Genomic DNA, 22,722 nt, shown 5'->3' with positions numbered 1-22,722 from the left:
AGCCAATACAATCACGTAGACCACCAACTCGAGTAATTTACGTGCAGCCTTTGACATACTGTACGTGACGTCATGTGGGTTACGCCCCTTTCAGGAGAATTTTTAGGGGCGTTCCCGAAGGCGTTTGTTTTTTAAATTTTACATTTTACAGAATGAGTATTGTGAAAAAAACATTGTCAGATCTGAAATCACGATGAAAAACTCCTCTAGGACATATATAAATGAAATGTATGTACTTTGGCATGTCAGGGGACCTTTAAGTTACTTATATCAGGTGCAGCTGAGCAGAGCTGCCAAGTACGCACTGGCTATTAAGCAGATTTTGGGGAATAACGTCCCGGCTAAGCTAAGGCGCAGACCATGCTAGACCAATGGAGGAAAAGACAAAAACGAGCAGGGTACATTTATAACAGGTGCATTTATTTAACAAAAGCAAGGAAATTTATGTGGCAGTGTGGGATTTATTGCAAATGTAGAGCAGGGGAAAGCAAGGAATTTGTGGGTGCGGCAAAAGACATGCAATATTTATAAGAGAAGACAGTGCAGAGTTACCCCGAATATGGTTACACAGTCTTAACTTGTGCTATGACACACACACACACACACACACACACACACACACACACACACACACACACACACACACACACACACACACACACACACACACACACACACACACACACACACACACACACACACACACACACACACACAAACCCAAGGAAAGTTAGAGATAGCCCAGAGAGACAAGAAACAGTGGAGGATTAGTGACCTCTCAATACCTGGTGTAGTCGGTGGAGCTGTGCAATGCAAATGCTTAGGAATGGGGAAGGAGGGAGAGAAATTGAATGTCTTTGGTATGGAAGTGAGAGGTGCAAGTGTAGTGCAACGTGGGTTGCAGCGTGATGCAAGAGGTAGATGTGAGGCGCTAGTCAATGGTTCACTCTGCAAAGAATGGTGCCTTCGCTCTGAAAAGAACGGGTGTTTCACTCTGAAAAGAATGGTCAGTCGTGACTTGCTCGTGCCGATCGCTCTTGTGCGTCCACACTAGACAAGAGATAGATGGTAGAGAAAGATGCATTAAAAGAAAGAGACCCAATCAGAGTGGTGTGAGAATCTGTAAGTGTAACTGTTGCTGCTCAATGCAGCCAAACTGAGTATTGATGAGATAAGAAGAGTCCCAGCTCGTCGTCGCTAATCGCTCCGATTCCACGCTGGACCATGCTGACTCATGGCATTCTCGCTCGGTGCTGAAGCTTGCCCTCTTTGTGCCGTCTTCCACTATCAGTTTCCCCAGTGAGGTCTGAAGTCTGCCGCAGTCTACTCCATCTGGCGAGGTCTGGCGTCTGGCAATATCTGACCCCTGTTGATGACTGGCGATATCTGACTGAATTCACTCCTTTTATGAGCCCCAGGTGAAGAAGGAGCTAAGAGTCCGATCAAATGGGGCTGATGGTGATTTGCAGCTTCCCTATTGGCCCATAGCGGTCGTCCAGCGCCATAGTCATGCCCTGCCAGGTCCCGAAACCGAAAAATGGCCTCATTCGCTCGCTGACCTGACCACCACGCATCGGAACTCCAAGATTAACATGGGACAATGGTTTTTGGAAGTGCTCTCTGGCCACGAACGTGTGCCAGCCTCCATCCAAACATCTGAATATAGGGAAATCCCAGCTCTACTTGTATGTTATTGAACGAACTCCAGCACACGTTCGCGCTTCAAGTCTCTCTCTATCGAGTGCAGCCTGTGGCTGCTCCTTGCATCATTGGTTGGGATGCGGCTATGCCGCTGATGCAGTGTCCCCCTTTCCAGTACACTGGTACTCATTTTGCCGACCTCGGAAGGATGACAGGCTGAGTCAACCTCATGGTGTATTAATTCAGCGACCAACGGGGCTTGAACTCAGGACCCTAGGATCCCAAGCCGCCACCCTAACCACTGAGCCAACACCAGGCACGCTTCAAGTTATACACCAAAATAACCCGACTCACTCCCTCAGCATCCTTCGAGGCTGTGGTGAGTGTTTGACGAATCGGTGGCAGTTGCATCGGTTGTAGAGAAGTGGGAGTACGTTGTAGCGTTTGAAGCGAAGAGATTGTAATGTGCCATTGCGGTGGAGAGGTCGGAGGATGCTCGTTATGGTGACGTCTGTAGTGAAGAGGGAGATGTTTGTAACTACGGCGTTTGTAGTGAAGAAGTAAACATAAGTTGTTGTGGGGATTTTTTTAGGAGATGTGTGGAGAGGTTGTAGTGAGCATGGTAATGTGGTGATGAGCAGAATGAAGGTCTGAGGTGAGATGGTGGCTGGAAATTGGTGTGCAGTTTTGAATGGAAGATGGCACATGGATGCATATAAAGTGCTTGCTGTGCTGCTCACTTGCTTCTTGTTGTCGTTATTGTGCGTGCTTGCTTGCGCGGTTCCTGTGAGAAACAAAGTGGGGCAAAGGAGTCGAATAAGAGCAGGGATTGAAGATTAAAAATCCAACTAAAAGCCCTATGCAATGCATCTTTCCCATTGACCCATTACACATGTGGAAAGGGCTAACTAAATATATAGAATTGAAATAACTGCCTTGTGATCACTGTATGTTGTGTGCCATTGCCTTGGAGGAATGCGGTTTTACAGAACAGCAACTACATATATTGTATATATATATATATATATATATATATATATATATATATATATATATATATATATATATATATATATATATATATATATATATATATATATATTGTTACAGCTGTGAAAATTCGCATGACACCATAAAGGGTCCTCAGGTGAGATATATCAGTAAGTCCATGTGTAGTTAGCCCAAACCCGTTGTGTCGAGGGAATATATGTGATCCATTCAGGCTGTGATTCTTCAGTTAGCCGTTTTTCTTTTGCTGTCGTTATTTTGGTGCAAGAACAACCACGAACATCGCCACAACCAACATCTCAACGATCACGCGATTCACTACACGACGCCAACAAGCACGCCATTCACACCATGATGCCACCTTCCACAACTACGCTACCACCATCTTCGCCACTCGCCATTCAACGAGCACGATCTCCGTGGGACGGATGAAAGGAGCGGAGTGGCAGCAGCAACCAGGGTGCGAAGGGGCATCTCCCGCCCAAAACTCCCACTTAAATATCTCCCGCCTGCTTTTCCCACGCTGTGGCATGGGGGAGGTGCGATTTGAGCCAGAGGTCAAAGGTAAAAAAAGGTGGGGGCCTGATTTTGGGGGAATAATTCCCTGGCCCCGAGCCAAAACTGACTTTCCTCGTCCCCCGCACGGCGCGGGGAGGGGGGAACGAGAGGGCACGCCCCTTTTTGGGAAGCTTCCAGAAGGGAGGTGGAGCCAAGAACGGGGAGGGGCGCGGGGCGGAGCGAAGGACGGATCCCGACCCTACAAAAGGCGTGGGCTTGAAGAGTGGAAGGGTGGTTGTTCTCTTGTCCCGGTTCCCTTGTCCCTGAGGAGAATTGTCGTGCGTTGTTGGGGAGTCCTTGCTCTTGGTTCGTTCGTTCGGAGGAAGAGGTTGAGGTTCTGTTCGTTCGTTCGTGTCGGGCGGACGACACGTGCAGGCGCGAGGCACGAGCCCAGTGCACCACGCCGGAGGGACTCGGAGTTACGATCGCCAAGGACTCGACACGCTCAGGGAAGTCGCGACTTCCATTTCTTTTGGGTTCTGTGTAAACGTGTGTGTGGCGTCTGGTGAAGTAGAACTGTTATAAGTGTTGCCGTGTGAATTGCATTATTCGGTCGTAGATCTGCGTGTGTCTCTTCGCTTGCTTTTATTGTGTTTTCTTGCTTGACTGAAATATATGTGCCTTCCGTGCTGCTGTGTGGCGCGGAATAAATGTGCTGGTCCAATTGTTCCCCGTTTCGCTGCGTCCTTTCCTTTGTTTGAATCTCCATCTTGCATAACGTAAGGGATTAATAGTGGGTTTAAAACAACCGGTAACTAATCTGAACCGTCAAGGTCAACGATAACTCTGCTCGGTTATCCCTGTAGCACGGAACGAGCCGCTTAAGCGGTTCGTGTCCGGAGTCGACCTGTGGCGTGGTACAACTCCTTGGTACGCTATCCGCGCGGGTACTTAGGTAAATCGACCATTCAGCGATCGGACCCTATTTCGCGCGGGTACAATGCGGACTGAGTTTTGGTGAGGTTAAACCCCCACCCGTGACTAGCTTCCGGTGTTGTTCTGAGAGGGTCACGATTGAATTGCACGTCGGTGGGCGAAGTGGCCGCTATTGGCCACACGCGGTCGTTCGCACGCCGGCGGGGTGCGAATTCGTAACAATATATATATATATATATATATATATATATATATATATATATATATATATATATATATATATATATTATAATGCCAAGCTTGCACACTAAAAACTCGGCTCGCCTTCACACGATCCCGATGAAATTGCTGTGGCACTTAGCGGACATGCCGACAATGTTTGGGAAGTCTTGGCATTCCGTAGTACCACTTGCATTTTGCACAATGCGTATTTTTGTCATTTCCCGTGTACGGTCTGTCGTCTGCTACCAGCTATGTTGTACTGCTATCCCATGCATTTGCACGGGTATCGCTAGTACATATATATATATATATATATATATATATATATATATATATATATATATATATATATATATATATATATATATATATATATATATATATATATATATATATATATATATATATTATAGCACTGCGAGGAGGAGTGATGTCAGGGACACATTGGCCATTTTGGAGTAAATGCCATATAGCACTATTTCAACCCTTACCCTATCATCCAAGCCTCTCATCATCATATCATTAAAAAAATGTAGCTTACATCACTCCTCCTCGCGGGGCCTCATATATATATATATATATATATATATATATATATATATATATATATATATATATATATATATATGTATATGTATATATGTATATGTATATATATATATGTATATGTATATGTATATGTATATATATATATATATATATATATTGTTGTGGTTTCCCGCTCGTCGGCGTGCAGGCGACCGCTTTTAGCCAATGGTGGCCGCTTTCGCCCACCGAACGGGCAAACCTAGTCGCAGCTTTTGGAACAACACCGAAATCCAGCCACGGGTGTGTTTTTAATCACACCGAAAATCAGCCAGCTATTCTGTCCGTGCATGACAGGATCCGATCGCCGATTTACCTAATAATGCGCGCAGACAGAAATGCCGGGGATTTACACCTCGACGGGACCTGCTTGGAAACAAGCCGCTAAGCAGCTCGCTCCGTTGGCGATTTGACGAGCGGTGTATATCGCCAAGCCCTGCCAGATCCGATTGCTCTATTGGTTATTTCAAAAGCCAGCTAATTTCCCGAACTTAATAATGGCAGTTCAATCAAGGGAAAGGACGCAACAAACGGGTCAACATTCACACAAGGACATTTACTACACACTCGACACATATGCAGTCATGTATGCAATCAGGCGAGGCAAACACGCATGCATTTATGCAAAGCAAAGAAAAGCAATGCAATCAACAAAAGCATGACAAGAATAACTACGAGCGTTGGTCAATTATTATTATTCACATGCACTTAAACAGGTTTACTTAAGGACACGGTGCCACATCTCTCATACAAAAACCCCGAAAAGAAAGAGAAGGAAGGAAAACGTGACCTTGTGGTGAATCCTCGAGGCTCCGTCCTCTTTCTCCCGACCTCGTCAGGACAGACCTCTGCTGGCGTCTCGGACCTCCGACCTCATCAGGACAGACCTCTGCTGGCGTCTCCGACCTCGTCACGCCATACCTCTGCTGGCGTCTCCGACCTCGTCACGACAACGACCTCTGCTGGTGTCTCGGACCTCCGACCTCATCAGGACAGACCTCTGCTGGCGTCTCGGGCCTCCGACCTCCGACCTCGTCAGGACAGACCTCTGCTGGCATCTCGGACATCCGACCTCGTCAGGACAGACCTCTGCTGGTGTCTCGGACCTCGTCACGACAACGACCTCTGCTGGCGTCTCGGCGCCTCCGACCTCGTCACGACAGAGAGAGAGAGAGAGAGAGAGAGAGAGAGAGAGAGAGAGAGAGAGAGAGAGAGAGAGAGAGAGAGAGAGAGAGAGAGAGCTTTAACACGCGATCCAGAGAGAGAGAGAGAGAGCGCGATTCTCCTCAGCAAGTCTTTTATAGCCCCTCCCCCTCGCCCTCCCTTTTCCCAGCGCGCGAGCGAAAGTTCCAGAAGAAGCCGTTTTCCCGCTCAATCGGGGCCATTCCCTCGCCGCTGCGCCGCATTCGTTATTGCTTCTTGTTTTTCTCCTGCACGTGTTGAGAATCCACTCGCAGGGTTCGGAGTCTTCTGCGTTGGCCAGCGGAGTTGTTATTTGTTGGGGGTGAGGGGGCGGGGGGCCGTCGTCTGTTCTCCCTCGACAAATGCCAGGCTTCTGGCAACCGTGTGCTGAGGAGGAAACATGGTGGTGGTTGTGGTTGTCGTAATGGTGGTGTGGCTGGCGTTTTGTGGTGGTTGTGATGGTGGTGTGGTTGGGCGGTTGTGTTAAGGTGGTTGTGGTGGTTATGGTTGTGGCAATGGTGGCGTGGCTGGCATTTTGTGGTGGTCATGATGGTGGTGTGGTTGGGCGGTTGTGGTTTAGGTGGTTGTTCCAAAATAAAGATAGCAAAAGAATACTGGCTGACTCAAAGATCACAGCCCGGTTACACAAATAAATCCCTCAGACATCGGTGGGGAAATCTAATCTAAACACTTACTTATCGACATAACTGATCTCTGAGGAGCCTGAATGGTGTTCTGTGAATTTCCACAGCCGTAACAATATATATATATATATATATATATATATATATATATATATATATATATATATATATATATATATATATATATATATACATGTGTGTGCACAGGTCATGTGGCATCATGTGATCTGTAAACCGCATCCCCTGGCAAGGGGGTGGGGCATGGGGAGTGGAAGCGGAGCACAGCAATGAATCCATGTGGGGCTGCAGCGGGATACCGTGCCCAGTGACGTTGCATGCTTTGCTGTTCATTGAAGCTGTTGATCTACCTTGAGACATGGAGTCATCTTATTACATGGTGGCAGCGAAAGGCGAACCTACGAACCTGATTGGGACCCCATTGAGGGATTCTTTGCCAAGGGCACAATGGCGGATGTGCCCATGATGCCACGCATAGATTAGACCAGTGCCAAACTCGGCGAAGCCTTCGAGCTATTCAGAAAGCGCACCCAGCTGTACTTTTCTGTGAATGACGTATCAGGTGACAAACAAATAGACCACATTCTCCTGCTATCAGGTGAGGAAAGCTAGAGACACTTCAGTTTGTGGGGCATTGATAACGCTGACGGCACAAAGCCAAACACTGTGATGCCGGCAGTGATTTTGCAGCATTTTGAAGCTGAACTGAAACCCCAGGCCAATTGCCGTGTGGTTCATTTCTGCCGAAAACAATTCAAGCAAGATGACTATGAAACCATTGACAATTTCATCTCCAGATGGCACCAGCAAGTGAATAAATGCAAATTCAAGACCCTCGAGGTGGATGAGCGCATAATAGAACAGCTTATTGTGTAGACGTGGTATCCTGAGCTCCAGAAAGAGCTCCTTGCGAAGGACGACACTCTCATGTTGGACAAAGCCCTGGAAATAAGTCGGGTGCATGAGGCCTCTGTCACACATACAGCAGTTCTCCCACATCCAACAGGCAACCAATTTTGCCCACACAATTAGGTACCACCCAAAACAATGCCACTTCTGTGGAAGGCAACATCCACCCCAGCCCCGGCACCGATGCCCAGCATGGGATTCGACATGCGAGGCATGCACAAAGCAAAACAACTGGAAGGCCATTTGTCTCTCCAGATCGAGGCAAGAAAAAGGCCACCAGACAACCTGCCCAGAGACCAAAGGGCACAAATCCTTCAACCGAAAGCCCATCCACACCCTGTGTAGAGATGAAGAACTCAACAAGGACTCTGATGTGTTGAGCTTCACCACCATTAAATCCACAGCCAGACCATCATTTCCTGGGGAGAGATTTTTCACAGACTTGGCTGAGCTGGTATTCACTCCCTGGAGGTCAAAGTCTACACTGGGGCATAGGGCAATACCTTTCCCCTTCGGATACACAGGCAAATGTATCCCCAAAATGTCGACTTATCTGGGCTGCCGCTACCTGGCCGTGTTCAAGAGAAACCCCAGACAATATTAACGGCTTACAACGGCTCACAAATGCTGCAATTTGGCCCCCTTATGGTCCCCTGCAAGAAACGGATCTCCCAGTGAGTCGATGCTGAGTTTTTCTTCGTCAAGGCCGCTGGCCCTGCAATCCCCAGCCTACCCACCTACAGGAACCTTCAACTACTCACCCTCCACTGCTCACTGTAGGAGAACTGTGCAACTGACAAGCCAGTCAACACGTTGGACAACCTGCAGGCCACTTATCCAGACCAATTTGATAATATCATCAATTTTCCAGGCCAGTATCACATCATAGTAGACCCCAGGGTGCCCCCTTGTAATACATGCACCACATCGATGCCCCATCCAGATGATGGATGAAGTAATGTCAGAACTGGACAGAATGCTGAGACAGGGCATCATATGGAAGGTCAACAAGCCTACAGACTGGGTTAGCAGTCTCACCTTCATGCAGAAAGCAAACGGCAAACTTAGCCTTATGCCTGGACCCAAAAGAGTTGAACCACGCCATCAAGAGGTGCCGCCACCATACTCCCATGCTCGAAGAGCTGATTCATAAGGTTGCAGGCTCAATGGTTTTCTCCAAGCTGGATGCCAAAAATGGGTACTGGTCAATCAAGCTTGATCATCTCTCCCATCAACTCATGACCTTCAACTCACCATATGGTCGTTACTGCTTCAGCAAATGCCATATTGACTTTTGATGTCTCAGGACATCTTCCAGGCCAGGATGGATCAAATTCTCGAGCAGTGCCCAGGTGTCATCAGCATTGCAAATGATGTTGCTGTCTGTGGCAAAATGGGGCAAGAACATGACCGAAACCTTCACCACCTAATGAGAACAGCAGCCATATTCCGCCGGCAATTCAACAGTGACAAATGCAGCATCAAAAAGCCACAGATTGTTTTTTGGTCTCATCTTTGATCAACAATGTGCCCACCCAGACCCAGGGAAAGTAGACGCGATCCAGAGCTTACCAGACCTGAAAAAACCTCTGTGAGCTTCACAAGGCACTTGGTATCATTACGTATATGAGCCCCTTCATACCAAAGCTCTCTGACCTCACAGCTCCCCTTCGTGAACAGGTGAAATCAGAGCAACTAGAATGGACAGCCAGCCACAGCCAAGCTTTCCAAAAGGTCAAGGACACCATCTGCCATGAGACCTGCCTAACCTACTTCGACCCACAAAAATCTACAATACCACAGATCAATGCCTCCATAAAAGGCCTCAGGGCTTGCCTAATGCAAGACAACAAGCCCATCACCTTCGCATCAAAGAGCCTGTCTGAGGGGGAGCAGTGGAATGCCAACATTGAGTGTGAGATGCTGGCCGTCATGTTCGGGTGTGAATGCTTCCACACGTATCTATCTATACGGTCACCCCTTCGTTGTCGAAAGTGACCAAAAGCTGCTGGAAATGATCAGGTTGAAAAATCTGACTGCCACCCCACCCTCACTGCAATGGATGCTACTGTGGCTCCAGGGGTATGACACATGCATCAAGTACAAAGCTGGCAAAGACATGCTCCGAGCTGATGGACTGTCTCACTTGCTGACACTAACACAAGCACCAACCATCCAGCTCAATGTGAAAGTAGAGCACATCCAATTCAGCCCTCAGAAGACGCAGCAAATGCAGCAAGCCACAGACATGGATGCCCTCCTAACCACGCTCAGGAAAGTCATCATGACCGGATGGCCAGAAAGGCACCAAGATCTGGAATTATCGTGATGAGTTGAGTGTCGAAGATGGTGTCATGTGGAAGGGGGGCCGGCTCCTGGTGCCTGCCAGTTTACAATGTGAGATCCTTACGAAGCTACATGAGGGCAACCTTGGTGTTATCAAAACCCAGCTCAGGGCACACATTTGTGTGTTCTGGCACAAGATGGCGTTTTGGTGGGAAGGCAGCGAGCCAAGGGTGGCATTGGCTGAGAAGGATAGGATAGGAGTTTTCCCCATACTGAGCGTCAGCCCCTCCCCCACAGTGGTGGAAAATGAGACACAGGAAGTGGGTGTATTGACCATTTAGGCCATGTTTGAGATGTGAATTAAAAGGGATGAAAAAGTGGATAAATAAAATCAACAAAGGGATGACAAAGTGAGACAAATGAATAAACGAAGTGATTAAATGAGTGATTTGAAGGAACAAATGAATGAACAAAGGAATGAAATGAGTGAACAAATGAACTGAAAGAATGAATGATTGGAAGACGGAATTGGAGAGAAAATGATGAGACAAAGGAATACAGGAATGAAATGATGGAAATAATGAATAAGCAATTGAAGAGACAAATTAACATAATGACAGACAAAGTTTTTGAACAAAGGAATGACATGAGGGAAATGGAAAACAAAATTATGACCAAAGGAAGGAAATACAGCAAATGAATGAATGATTGGAAAACAAAATGAATGAACAAAGGAATGAAATGAGTGAACAAATGAGTAAACAAGGAATGAATTGAAGGAAATGAATGCATATTTGGAAGGCAAAATAAAAGGGAAAATAAAAGGCATCACTGATCAAATGAACGAAATGAAGAAGGGAATGGCTGATCTTGAAGCAGTCGAAGGTGAGCTTGCTGATGTAAACTCTGGAGAGAGAATTGCCCAATTTGAAGAGGTGCAAGACGGGTTAACAGACACAGATGGACCTCAAGAGGAAGAGCAGGATGCTTATCAAATGGACCAGTGCAAAGGTGATGCTTTTGAAAAGAATGTGCAGGACCAATCCCTGAGTTCGGATTTGCATAGTAGTTGCGAAGGTCAATTACTTATTGTTTATGAACCGTGTGGAAGTGATGCAAAGCAGAAAGTTATGATGAGTCTGGTGTTTCTCGCTGTTGTCATGCAGATGGTGCAGCTGTCATTGAAAGTGGATCTACAGAGGTGCTTCTTGATGATTGTACGGTAGGGGGTGACACATTGGATAATGTGAAGGAAAATGACACTGAAGTTGCGAAGTTTCTGGGTGAGAAAAGTGATCTTCCTGAAGCATTGCTTCCCAAACTTGATACTTGTAGGAACGCAAGTATTGAAGTTTGTTTTGTTGAGCCAATGTTGGAACAATCCCAAGAAAATGTGTTGAGGAGGAGAGTTGCAGCATCTGTGGCTTCCTGTTGGTTGAGCAGGAGGCTCATCTTGAATCAAGCCAGGGTGAGTCAAGTGCAGGTTTTGAAGAGAAACACGTCCGCATTTGCGTCCTGGGCCCCAGTAGATGATAAATGGGGTTTCTGGGACACCCATTCAAATGAATGGGGAAAAGGTAAAAACTTTCTGACTCAAGCCCCAAAAGCCCAAAATAGGAGACTGATTTTCTCCCCACCTATCCCCTTCCCTCCCATACAAGCAAATGTAAAATTGAGACTGATTTTCTCCCCACCTATCCCCTTCTCTCCCCACCTATCCCCTTCTCTCCCATGCAAGCAAATGTAAAATTGAGAATATGAAAGATTGAGACTTACTGATTAAAGCACTTCTTTCCCCCAACATAATCACAGTCCTTTTATATTTTCATTCCACTCAAAGAGTGAACCAACGAATATTTGTCCATGTTCTACTTTAGGGAATAACTTCATTTTCTTATGACATTCATTTCCATCGAGTATATTTACAAAGAATAACTGAGTTCTTGGTATAAGTGTCTTTGTTGAGCAGAAATGAAATGATAAACTTCTCTTAATGCTTTGATTTGGCCACCTCCTGAGCCACATATCATTTTGAGATTGCAGTAAATTGTTTTTCCATTGTTCAATTGATAACCATCAACGTTTTCAATCCATTCAAGTATATTAATTTTTTTTCTTTACATTCTCCAACTTATTGGTTCACGAGTCAGTAAGTGACCACTATATTCATTATGTGTGTGTGTGTCTGTCTGTCTGTCTGTCTGTCTGTCCCGATCATAGCTCCATGGGTTTTGATCCGATCCTAATAAAATTTGGGTGGGAGGTTTATATCATGATCTAGTTGTGTTTTCCTGTGAATGGGCGTGCTGCGCCCATGATGGATGGAGCCACGCCCAAAAAACATGCGTTTTTAGGGGGTAGCCGATTTCAAGTTACATCTTCTCTGAGGGGGTTTGTTGAATCTGGCAGGGGTTTCAGTATTTGGTTAGCCCAATGGCACCTGCATAGCCCCACGGAGATCGATTTTTCATTTTCGTCCCAAGGTCAAGGTCACAAGGTCAAAAACTTAGAAAATCGCGAATTTTGACATAACACTCATACGACCGCCCAAACTTTGAGAGCGAGGATGACAATATTGTTATGCATAATCTTGAGGTCATTCCCCACCTCAAGTCTTGAAACCATTTTTCTCTATCTCAAAGACCTTGCCCGTGGGGCCCCCTTCAAGTTTGTTTTTACGCTGATTTCATCAAAGTATGGCTAATCCGAGGAGTGCGAAATGCCATATAGCCTATATGACGTTATATTGTTCCTGGAATGTTCCAGAGGAGGTTTTACACCAAAGGTCATAATCCTTGACCTTTGACCTTTAAAGTTCACAAAGGTCAAATTTTCAAAGTTGTGGGGATCGAACTGCGTTTTCGACCTTATTCGACGAACTAACTCCAATAAGCTATAGCACGTATCCTGTTTCTTCATTTTGATGTCCACAACATTGTTTTGTGACCTTTAAAGGTGATGCAAAGGTAAAATTTTGAAAGTTATTGAACGAAACCGGGTTTTTGACATTTTGCAGCTAATAACCTGTCACTCTTACCACATCATGTTGATCATTTTTATAACTTGGTCAAACATTATCACATTGTCTCATCCTTGACTTCTGAAACAATCTACATCGTCAAATACCGCTCGTGAACCATTGTCGTCTTCAGACTTGTTTGTAATTAAATTTATCCGCTTATTTGATTTATATACTTTTACCCTGGTTATTTCTAGAATAAGACTTATTTGATATTCTCAAATTCTTTATGTTTCCCATTTAAATACCAAGGCTGATTACATCTCCACTCTTTGGTTTGGTTATTGCTTGGTTCTATCATTTATAAATAAGTAAAAAGACGGCAGTGGCCTGTTAAAATTCCCAACCCAATATCTTAACACTTATACTTGTAACCATAAGGGAGACTATTGATTCCATTTTAAAAAATATATGTTATCATCAAAAGCTCCGAATGCTTTCTTATTTATCTCTTCTGTATATAATTGATGTTTATAACTTCCTATTGTATTTATTTTTCTGTACTCTTCCCTCTTTAAGGTTAAACAGTTGTAATAATGTTTAAAGTTTATTGTTTCCTTAATTATATTTTCTTTATTCCCTTTAGCTTCTTGTCACACCTTTCAATGTTATTATTATCAATATATGTGAAAGCATAATACTTTGATCTCAATCCTATAAATTCACTCATGACCTTCCCACCCAATTCATCTTTAAACTTACCAATAACCTTTTTTATTCTTTGATGAAAACGACACATCACCTGACTTATAATTACTTGAATCCTAGATATATATATATATATATATATATATATATATATATATATATATATATATATATATATATATATATATATATATATATCATATCCTCATATACATCACTTGTCTTAATTTCTAATATAGTGGGGGGGCCAACATAACAAATTGGGATTCCCGTTGATTTTGCATGTTAATTTTTTGCAACTGTTATGAATGTATTCTTAGCATTGCCAGGAAGTGGAAAAATGTTGTCACCATTTTTTCTGTGCACCTTCAGTAACCTTGACACAACGACAAAGCTGAAAGGTCATTTTTGACCCAACGTACTGTATTAATCATGCTTTGTTTTAGAGTCTGGAGTGCCAGAATGTTACATTGTGTTTTCTATAGTGTTTCTGACAAATATTCAATCTGAACTAACAGTGTCTTCATTACAGAATGTCTGTTTATCCTGTTTATGATCACACAACTAACTTCTTGTTGAACTTCGTAGCCACGACCCATCCAAACCAGCATATAAAACTGAGATTTCACTTTCTCCTCTTCAGCTAACTTTTGCATGATAGTTAAGGCCTTAGAAATAAGAAATACACATCTACAATCATTTGCAAAAGTTTAGGACCACCCTGAGAAAATGTCAATTTGGCAACCCTGGACAGGTATTGCATCATCCACTGACAGATGTTGCATCACCCGCCTCGAAAATTCAGACGCATGCTTGTACTTGCTTCTAGAACCATTGGCAGGTGTCTGATGTGAATTGTGATTTTTTTTCTTGTTTTTTTGTGATATTGGTCCTGCGGAAAAATGGGCAAAAAAACGTCTCTGACAGAGGTTCAACGGGCTGACATTTTCTCAGGGTGGTCCTAAACTTTTGCAAATGACTGTACATTCACCCTAAATTTCGTCTCTTGCAGATTGAAGTGCATGAGCCATTAGGAGCAGTCACACAAGATAGAGCCCAGTACCAGTAAGAAACCAAGACCAGAAACTGATTTCAAACTGTGTATTCAGTGTCAGGAGCCTGGCACTGGTGTCCTAGTGTCTGAACCATCAGAGGAAACCTACTCAAAGTTCAAAGATTATGCACAGATCAGTGGGCAATTGCATGGGTACACTGCCTCCAATCTAAAAGATATGAAAACAAAGTGGCACAGAAAATGTTATGGATCTACTTGTCGCAGTGTTCACCTTGAGCGTGCCAAGGCACGATACCAGAAGGCCTGCCAAGAAGGAGAGAGTCAGAATCTACAGCAGAGGTGTGGACGGCCTTCTTCTGCAGCCACTAGTGTATCAGACTCTGCTGAAAGTGAGACGCTTCACTTCACACTTTCAGCAACATCTCATTTCAATGCAAAGCAGTGTTTCTTCTGCCAAGAAGACAGGAAGTTCATGAGGTGTGTACATTCAGTGCAGGGAAGCAACTGCAAAAGGCTGTTGATGAAAGCAAGAATCAAACTTGGAAGGTGCAGCTAAGTGCCGCCATCACTAAGGACGATGCTCGTGCCATTGATGTAAAGTACCACCTCTCATGCTGGGTTCACAATGTCCAGCGTGGTTCAACCAGCAGCAGTGAGGACATAGCGTATACCCAGCAAGAAGCTAATGTTGGCAAAGTAGTCTCAGACATTGAGTTTGTCAGCCTAGTTCACACTCTGCTCCAGGCTGGAGAAGTTGTCACCATGACAGACCTCGAGTCGGCCTACTCTAATATGCTTGAATCCAATGGTGTACACATGAAGCCTACACGAGATATCAAGGAGAAGATCACCTCTCACATCGATGATGTCCATTTCATGAAATCGAAACGGCGGAATGAGTCAGACTGTATGTTCACAACAGCTGTCCGCGATGCGGCTATGGAGGATGCTATGGCAAAGGCTACTGAAAGTGACATTAGGCAACTGTTCGAGAGTGCTTCTGTACTCCGAGCTGCCATTACTGTACAGAACATGGACCCATGGGAATTCAAAGGAGAACTGAGCAATGAAGATGCTGAACAACATGTTCCAAAAGCACTCTCTGACCGTTTATCTTGCAAAGAAAGCTCTCCACCACTTTGAGGGTAAGCCCAAGGTCTTCATAGTGACTTCACGGCAAGAGGTCCTCTCAAACTCCATGGATGTTCAACATCTCTGCAGCTCCCAAGAAGAAGCTGACACGAGACTTATCCTGCACAGTCTGGATGCTGTTCGAAGAGGAGCAACAGAACTCTACATTCAGTCACCTGACACTGACGTTTTTGTCCTTGCAATCCACCGTTACCATCAGCTCTGCAGGAACACACACTTTGTCACTGGTGTGGGGAACAAGAAGCGAGTAATCTCACTGGGGCCAATCGTGAATGCAATTGGTGATGCAAATGCTGAAGCCTTACCAGGATTTCATGCCTTCTTTGGAGCTGACATAACAGGTCGATTTGCAGGCAAGGGGAAGCTGACCTGTTGGCAAGCACGTAGCAGATGCTCCATGGAGGTGGTATCTGCATTTGCTGCCTTAGGGATGTCCGAGAAGCTGGAAGTTGACACTGAACGAGCCATTGAGACATTTGTTTGCCAGCTCTATGAGCCTGGTAGCACTGTGGTGGATGTTGGTGATCTCAGATGGAAGCTTTTCACCAAGAAACAACTGGAGGCTCAAAAGCTACCTCCGACACGAGGAGCCTTACATGAAGCCATTGCCCGGGCACATTACCAGGCCATTGTGTGGCATCAGGATAACATTCCTCACCCTCAGCTACCACCAGCAACAACCTACGGGTGGAAGGAAGAGGGGGATACGCTCGTACTAGTACCAACAAGGGATCCTCCAGCTCCAGCCACAGTTACTCACCTCATCATATGTGGGTGCAAGGAGAACAGTTGCACATCACACTGTTCCTGTTGGTCGCAGGGCCTCAACTGCTCCGAGATGTGTTTGTGTGGAGCCGATGAGGAGGTGTGCAGTAATGTCAACCAGGCACTCTTAGGAATTGAAGAGGATGAAGAAGGGGATCCTTCCATCTAACTATGAACACAAACACTAAAATAACATTGAAGTTCTATCCTACATTAGCTGACCAGAACCAGCCAGATGGTGGACCGAAAGAACTAAATAAAACATGTTTGAGCTGTGAGATTATCACTGTATTGAAAATTTAGAAGTCAAAAACCAAAAAAAAGTTTGAGTTGTTGAAAGGATTGTTTTTTCTTAATTATTATATTACTTTTAGCAATATATTGGGTGTTTGCTTTGCATACAGAATGTATTTTGGGGTAATATAGTGAAATTATTTAGCACGATTTGGGCCGTAATTTGAAATTGAGAGAAAAGTATAAAGAATTCACAAAAAAAATGGCGACATCATTTTTGGTAAGTTAAATCCTTCCAGAACACAGTCCAACCAGTGGCCAAAAATTAACATTTGAAACCAACAGGAAAACACTGCCCCCCCCCCCACTAATACTAGTGCGGGCCGGTAGGTGCGTGCCCATACGTGCGGGCCCGTAGGTACGTGGCCGTCTGTGTGTGCCCGTACGTGTGTGGCAATACGTGCATGCCCGTACGTGCAAAAAAAAAAAACGTTTATTTGTGACGTCAATAGTGATGTCATAGCGTCGTGTCCTGTCATTGGTTGGCAAATAAATGGCCGAAACTTGGGTGAACCGCTTATCCTATGAAAATCAAACCTTGAAAAGGCACATCCTCAGGACCCCAGCAATATTCCTGGCAAGTTTTAATTAGATCGGACCAGGGGTTGTCGAGAAACGGCGGTCACAGACACACATACAGACAGACAGCAGGCACACAGAGATTGCTGGAATTATAGATAGATAAAACTATCTGTATCCACATATAACAATGACACATTATCCTTATACTTTGATTTTAAATTATTACAAGTCTGGAGACGGCGATGGTTCACAAGCAATGTACACGGTTCGCCTTTTTATCTTGCCAAAACGAAGTTTTGCAAGATATGTTAGTCAGCTTGTATGTTTTTTTTTTGTTTGTTTGTCTGTAATCACATATAAAAAATTCTGCCGAGCACAGTTATCATCGGAAATTTTTGTAACTTCGCATATCAGAGGCCTATAGAGGTTCCTTTCAGTGCACAAAATTTTGAAGGTCAAGGTCAAAGGTCAAGGTCACTTTGGCGCAAATCAGGGGAGTCGACGAAACCCTTATTTTTTGAGTAATTTTGATCGGATCGTCTTCAAACTTCATGGGAATATAGTTCATGGTCTGGCGCTCAGCTGATTAATTTTTGGTGGCAATTGGCCTTGACCTTCATATGTTTTTTTTTGTTTGTTTTTTTTGTTTTTGTTGGTCTGTAATCACGAAAAATCACTCTGCAGAGCACAGTTATCATTGGAAATTTTTGTAACTTCACATATCAGAGGCCTATAGGAGGTCCCTTTCAGCGCATAAAATTTTGAAGGTCAAGGTCAAAGGTCAAGGTCACTATGTCGCAAATCAGGGGAGTCGACGAAACCCTTATTTTTGAGTAATTTTGATCGGATCGTCTTCAAACTTCATGGGAATATAGTTCATGGTCTGGCACTCAGCTGATTAATTTTTGGTGGCGATTGGCCTTGACCTTCATGGTTAGCGCCTCAGGTCAAACATATTTGACCCCAAGGTCAAATTTTCAAGTTTTAGGAACCATATCGTGTAGTACCTCAAATTGAACACCTCGATGAGTGCTTTCTAGATATATCAAGCTTGAGACATTATGACGTCATTTGGTGACGTTATGAGGCAAACGCATATTTTTCATGGTTACTCTGTAGAACGATTCTCATCGGAATCTCTCGTAGGCAGATATTCCTCAAGGAGTCGCTCCTGGTGGATAGCAGCTCTGTTCACCTCAGTGTGACCTTAAAGAAGTCACACGTGGTCACATTTTGGCAAGATACGGGTCACCCTAAGGGTGACATTGGTTTATTTTATTTATTTTTTGACCTTCGAGGGGACGCCACTGGCAAACTGGCGGGAATCGGGAAAAAACATAAATGTTGAAAGTTGAAGTACTCGAAGAGCACTACTTGCATACCAACTTTCGTTTGAAACAGTTGAAAACCCTAGGAGCAGCTCGATGCCCAATTTATTGATTTTTTTGACATTTTCTAAGTTCCTGACCTTGTGACCTTGACCTTGGGACGAAAATGAAAAATCGATCTCCGTGGGGCTAATTGGCATTGGCATAACCAAATACCGAAACCCCTGCCAGATTCGACAAATCCCCTCAGGGAGAAGATGTAACTTGAAACCGGCTACCCCCTCAAAACACAAGTTTTTTGGGCGTGGCTCCACCCATAATGGGCGCAGCACGCCCATTCTCCGGACAACACAACGAGATCATGATACAAACCTCGCACCCTAATTTTATCAAGATCGGATCAAAACCCACGGAGCTATGCTCGGGGCAGACAGACAGACAGACACACACCCATAACGAATATAGTGGTCACTTACTGACTCGTGAACCAATAGTAATAGTCATACATTAACGACTTTGACAAGTCAAGAATTGTTGTTCCTATATAAATAGGTTTATCCATTTTAATACTCTCTTTTTTCAAATGAATAGCACAAAAGTTCTCTGAAAACACCTCCACTCGCTCAAAACTTGGTCTATTAATTAACTTTGAAGCCTGTTTCCAAGATGTTGCAAGTCTTATGTTTTGTCGATTCCTAACATTTTCCATAGTCTTTCCAAATACAGCATTATTCATTAATTTATAAAGTCCTTCTCAAAATCTGTTTTTGCTTCTGTTCTACTTTTTTTATTAAAATCAAAAGACTTCTTTAACCAATAAATTTGTTTAAATTTCAAAATCCGATGAATTTTCCTCACTCTCAACCCAGTAAATAAATATTGTCTCAAGTTCCTTTGATGCAAAACATAACTTTCTTTATCATTTCATGTAGTAAGTAGTTTTTCTGGAGATTTACCTTTTATATTAAATGACTGTTGGTAATCACTTAACCATTCTTTTCTTGGACTTTCTTTATCAGGGGTATAAGGTAGGTCTTTATGTTTGTTATGAAGTTCTTCTGGATATTTTAAATCAACCTCAAAATAATATCCAACTTCAGCTTCATCCAATTATTTTTGAGAGGAGACAACAATGTCTTGTAAAACTTTTTCTTAATGTTTTTCTTTAACCCATTTAAGTGTTCCATAAGGTAAAGATTGAGACATAGCCCACCCATACAAATTGTTCGCTTCATAACACATCAGGTAAGAGTTGTCCTCATTCTTATTATAATCAGGAAGATATTTGTTATTTGCTTTAGCATATCTCTTGGAACATAGTTGAGATATTCCTCCTCTTTTAGCCTTCTCTATCATTAAAAGCATATCTATATCACAAATTAATTCCAAATTCTGTTTTGTCATTTTTAACATAGCACTCCAAGGCAAACCCGGCGCTGTGTAATCGTGAGCGGGGTCTAATCCATAAGAATTTTTATTATGACAAACTGTTCTAAAAGTTTCAAACACATCAGCCAATAACAATACATCAGTTTTAAGATACAAATCATGATATTCTCCAAGATTCGTTACATTAAACTTCTCCCAAACCTTTTTAACTTGTGTATAATCTCTATCAGAAATATGACTTTTATTCAACTTGCAATAAAAAGTTTCCCTTGAAGGAAGTTGTGTTTCTTTAAACTTCTCTTATGAGTCCATGTAGTCATACAGATATATTCCCTTTTGTGATAAGAGATCAATCTCTTCTTGATTTGAGAAATGTGATTTAAGATTCCGTAAGTTTTTAATATTCGATGCTAAGTTAGATAATGAACTTGCCATAAAACTTGAATGTGTCAAGAAATCTGATATGGGTTATGGGGGATGTATGAATTGTTTTTGTGAATGAGATGTATTTTTGATCTGTTAGGAATGGCAGAAATAGCTCCAGATGTCTTTGAAAGTTCATTTATAAATAGATATGTGTCATAGTGAGCATTGTTGTGAAGAATGACAGGAATAAAGTTTGGGGGCTTGTAATTAAGATTACAATGGGAATGAGCTGGACCTCTATATTTTCCAGTTAGATGACAATGATCCCCAACTTTGACCTCTCCCTCAATTTTCTCCTCACAAATATGACAGATACTGTTCTTTCTAAATTCCTTTTTCTCTCCCTTTGTTAATGACATTGGTTTATAGGTTTTAACCATGATTTCTCTTAGTCTTATACAGTCTTTTTCCAATCGTCTTACAAACTCGTCTGGGGCATCTTCTCCTCTATAAAGTTCTAACTTGTTGTATTCATCACCAACAGATGATTTGTTATAATAACAGAAACCACAATGGGTATGTTTTTGATATTTTATTTGTGTATAATTTATTTGGATTTGGAGAAACAGTATTTATCTTTTCAAGGATACTTTCAAAATCAGCAAATATCACAAACGGATGTTTTATAGATTTATTAAAATCTTTGAATGATATGTTTGAACCTGCTTTTGGTAAATTGATTACAGTTGATTTATGATTACTTCAATATTTCGAATGTTGATTTAATCGTTCTTTTGTGTGAAAGGAGTTGAGACATCTCTTACGAAGAAACGTTTTACATTTTCTCTTGTATAGTTGTGAGTTGGTTAATCTTGATAAATTTTTGATGAAAGCATAATGTGATTTTTTTTCCTTTGAAGTAAAGTAGAGAAGGTTAATGTGTGTTTCATCATTTTTATAGTTGTTTGAAATCTTTTATATCTGAACTTTGTTTGTGTCCGTTAATCCATATACATTAACAGATAGATTATTCATTTTCTCAAATTTAGGAATATCTCTCAATGACATTGGAAACTTTAAATCTTTAACATTTCATGTATTCTCGTATTTCTTATAATGTTCAACCCTTTCAGGTTTCCATTGTGGAGGATGTACGTGAGCAAGAACAGACCATGGAGAACATTTACAGGTAGTCGTCGACTTGCGTCCAATGCGACTTACGACTGTTCGACTTTACGACCACTTTACGACCACGTAAAGTGGCCCCAAAATATTTTTCTTTTGTATGTAAAATATACGTTGTTCGACTTACGACCAAGTCGACTTACGACCGATTAGTCGGAACCAATTGCGGTCGTAAGTCGACACTTCCTGTATTATCTTTGTTTTGAATATGCACAACCGCTTTCTTAAGTTTTATCTCTTTTGGTAAATCAATACAAGAAGAAGCTTGAAGAGGATATGATTTATGATGTGTATATCTAAAAGGATTATTTTTGTAATAGCAAATCCATGACCTACGACAGTGTTATCAACATCTTGTTCTTGTCTCGAGAGTTCATCGTAAACATCACATCTTACAAAATCTTGAAATGATGACATGAAGTGAGGGTTTCTCCTCATACAGGGAGGAGTTTCATCACCTTCTCTTACCATATTCAATTTTACTCCCAGATAAAACTTAAAAGTTTTCATTTCACTTCATGTGTTTTTAGGTCAGGTCAGGTATGGGAGCATGTGCCAGAACAGCGCGTCACTGTGTCCACTTTCCGCCGGTACTCCAGGGGCCTCCATCTGGCCATCCCCCAGGCAGATGCCAGGCCCATCCCCATCTCCTTGAGATGATGGTCAACCTGCTGCAACCATGAGGCACGTGGTCGGCCCACTGGCCTCCTCCACTCATGAGACTCCCTCGCTGAGAGAATCTGATGAGCAGGATCAGCGTCAGGAAAACGAGCCACATGTCCATACAGCCGCAACTGACGCTCATGGACTATGCAGGTAACAAATCTCATCCGAGTCTCTCTCAGCAACCGCTCGTTGGACACAAAATCCGACCAGCGATAGCCAATGATTCTCCGAAGACACCTGGTACCAAAGGAATTAAGTCTCCGTCTCAGATCCTTGGTCAGAGTCCAAGTCTCGCTCCCATCGAGCAAGACTGGAAGTACCAAGGACCTGAAGACTCGGACTTTCGTCCTCCCGCACAGGTACCGGCAGCGCCACACCCCATGATCCAGTGAATCCATGACTCCCCAGGCCCGACCCAGACATCTAATGACCTCTGACTCGCAG

General features: G+C 43.3%; 1 long non-coding RNA gene and 1 pseudogene across 1 annotated transcript in view; one reads left to right on the top strand and one right to left on the bottom strand.

Moving 5' to 3' along the window:
• Window positions 1-22,722, bottom strand: part of LOC147034708 (uncharacterized) — a 46,632-nt gene that overhangs the window by 4,422 nt on the left and 19,488 nt on the right. Inside the window, exon 2 of the long non-coding RNA XR_015059923.1 lies at window positions 2,382-2,425. This is a non-coding gene — a long non-coding RNA (uncharacterized LOC147034708). The remainder of the gene's footprint in view (window positions 1-2,381; window positions 2,426-22,722) is intronic.
• On the top strand, window positions 10,778-15,754 carry LOC147034709 (uncharacterized; annotated as a pseudogene).

The sequence above is a fragment of the Eptatretus burgeri genome, chromosome 1 (genome assembly GCF_056783735.1).
Source record: "Eptatretus burgeri isolate ZD-2024b chromosome 1, Ebu_testis_v1, whole genome shotgun sequence".
In the NCBI taxonomy this organism is placed as follows: Eukaryota; Metazoa; Chordata; class Myxini; order Myxiniformes; family Myxinidae; genus Eptatretus; species Eptatretus burgeri.
The sequence above is the reverse complement of the archived record's forward strand: the minus strand, read 5'-3'. Positions and strand labels throughout refer to the sequence as shown.